Genomic DNA, 2,803 nt, shown 5'->3' with positions numbered 1-2,803 from the left:
GGTCTTCTGCTGTTGTAGCCCATCCGCCTCAAGGTTGTACGTGTTGTGGCTTCACAAATGCTTTGCTGCATACCTCGGTTGTAACGAGTGGTTATTTCAGTCAAAGTTGCTCTTCTATCAGCTTGAATCAGTCGGCCCATTCTCCTCTGACCTCTAGCATCAACAAGGCATTTTTGCCCACAGGACTGCCGCATACTGGATGTTTTTCCCTTTTCACACCATTCTTTGTAAACCCTAGAAATGGTTGTGCGTGAAAATCCCAGTAACTGAGCAGATTGTGAAATACTCAGACCGGCCCGTCTGGCACCAACAACCATGCCACGCTCAAAATTGCTTAAATCACCTTTCTTTCCCATTCAGACATTCAGTTTGGAGTTCAGGAGATTGTCTTGACCAGGACCACACCCCTAAATGCATTGAAGCAACTGCCATGTGATTGGTTGGTTAGATAATTGCATTAATGAGAAATTGAACAGGTGTTCCTAATAATCCTTTAGGTGAGTGTATATATATATATATATATATATATAAAAATGTAACATTAGAAATACTGTATGATTTATTTAATTAAGAAACGAGGACGTTTCAAATAAAGTGGGGGAAGACTGTGACATTAGTTTATTATTGAAAAATATAAATATCTATGAAAAGGTATCGTAAAAGAAATTAGAAACACTGTATACATTATTTTACGAGAAATCGCTATGTGTTATGTTGTTCCCCGAAGAACATATTATTTCAGTTGCATGTTGTAAAGCCAGACAGGTTAGAGTGACGCACGTCTTTGTGTGGTGGATAGAGAGGAGTAGTGGCACTGCACTGCTGTGCTCGGCATTGTATTTGTAACTGCAACTCGGCCTCCAGCACCGGCACCATGTCGGTGGAAAAGCGCTAAGTGAGCTCACACTGAGCTCAGTGTAATGTCTGCTCTGGAGAGCTCACAGTGTGACCTATTCGTGAGTTCATGTCTTTACTGGGTAGTCCTTGACAACTTAATCGACTCAATTCTTTGGCTTAATTGGTCAAAATGACCATTGACCATTGGTTGAAGGTACTCAGGGACTGATGTGTAGAGAGACTTATTAAACCTGCAGGATTGTGGTTTTCCCATATCAGAATTAACCAGCTCACTACAAAGGAACATGGTAGTTGCGATTGCAACATGGATTACACAAAAACATTGAAATCCAAGTTTGCAGTGGTCCTTGGGCCATTGCGTGGTGATCCAGATCACTTCAGCACGAATTTTGCAGTGCTCTGGACTACAACTCCAGGGACTACTGTGCAGTGGTCCAGACCTCAGAAACTGTGTGCATATGAACACTGAAGTAGGCATCATAACTGTAGCCAATACTTTGTGGTTAAAATACTTAATTTAATCCCTGTATTGTACGCAATAATAATAACAACTGTAAAACATAAGAGAAGGGCCTGAGAATAAATACAATACACGATAGACTAGAACCCTTAGAATATAATAATATGAACATCTTCATGATTAGTATGATTGTGGTTTGGATGATATATTAATGCAAGTTGATAACATATTTTACAGAAAATGGGTTTTAGGAATTGTGTCAAAAAACTAAAAGAATTGTCTTAGGGACCACTGCTCCCTTTTTCCAGACCAATGTATAGCCCACTTTTCTTTTAAATTATGTTTAAAACAAAATTGAGGAAGCAGTGGTTAGTTCTGAATCAAACATTTTGACCCCCTCACTCAATCTGTAAGTCCTGCAACAAACATTGGAATATGCACAGATATTTGCTCAGACTGGTATAAATGTCCCTAATAAATAACCAAATGCCATTTTTGTTGTTTCAAATGTGTCCAACATCTTACCAGTATGTCCTTTTAGCATGTCACAAAGGTTCCCTAATTCGTTTTACAAATGTTCCCTGTTTGTTATGAATGTTCCCTAAGCATGTGACGAATGTTCCCTAGTTTATGTTACAGATGTGCCCTAAGACGTCTCTCTTTCTCTCTCTTTCTCTCTGTCTCTCAATTTAGTGCATTTGTATTGTCAAAGCAATTGGACATGCAAACATACATACGTACATACATATGGAAAATAAACAATACAATTTTAATTCACAATTAGATGTAATAAAGTACAGATAAACAAAATGTAATAAAATGTGATCTTTAATACACACAAATATGTATGGCTGGTCGGAAGCGTCTTGGACTCGGGTTCCTCTTCATTACTTATAACGCTTTTGCCTTTTGCTAAAGCTTTCCATGGAGGAGAACGTGGATGAGTTTGTACCATTCTTGGGAGGCTCTGCCTTGTTGGGGCGGAGCTGTGATCCAGGTGAACAGCAGATCGGGCATAGGTGGGCATGTGGGCGGAGGAGGAGGAAGGCCGGTCAAGCAGATAAGCTTGCTAAGGTACGCAGCAGCAGCAAACAGCCCCCCCATCCAGCCAGCCAGGCAGTCTGGCTGGCAGTGACTGAGTGGTTGACAGACAGCAAGCAGCGGAATGCACGTGCTCTGTGATGTCATAACAGTCACCTCAGAGAGAGGTTCGTGATGTCATCGCTGAGCTGGCTGGCTCTGTGTGTCTTGCTGGCTGTGTGTGTGTGTGTGTGTGTGAGAGTGGGTGGGTGGGTGGCTGTGTTAGTGTCTGTCTGTCTGTCTGTCTGTCTGTCTTTCTGTCTCTCTCTGTCTCTCTCTCTGTCTCTCGCTTTGTAGATGCATCATAGGGAACACATGTAACAATCTCTCTTCTTGTTTACCAAAAATGTGAATGAACGTATTTCACGTGGGTTTTGCCTTGGTTGGAAACGTTTTAAGATTATT

The 2,803-nt window shown here is 41.2% G+C and overlaps 1 non-coding gene across 1 annotated transcript; it reads left to right on the top strand.

Annotated features, from left to right (window-relative positions):
- Positions 1-2,186: 2,186 nt before the first annotated feature.
- LOC136751956 (U5 spliceosomal RNA) lies at positions 2,187-2,301 on the top strand. The gene has a single exon (XR_010817139.1). It is a non-coding gene; the product is annotated as a U5 spliceosomal RNA (small nuclear RNA).
- The last annotated feature ends 502 nt before the right edge of the window (positions 2,302-2,803 follow it).

The sequence above is a fragment of the Amia ocellicauda genome, chromosome 6 (assembly GCF_036373705.1).
Source record: "Amia ocellicauda isolate fAmiCal2 chromosome 6, fAmiCal2.hap1, whole genome shotgun sequence".
NCBI lineage: Eukaryota > Metazoa > Chordata > Actinopteri > Amiiformes > Amiidae > Amia > Amia ocellicauda.
Note: the sequence above shows the minus strand (reverse complement) of the source record. Positions and strands in the feature narration are given on the sequence as shown.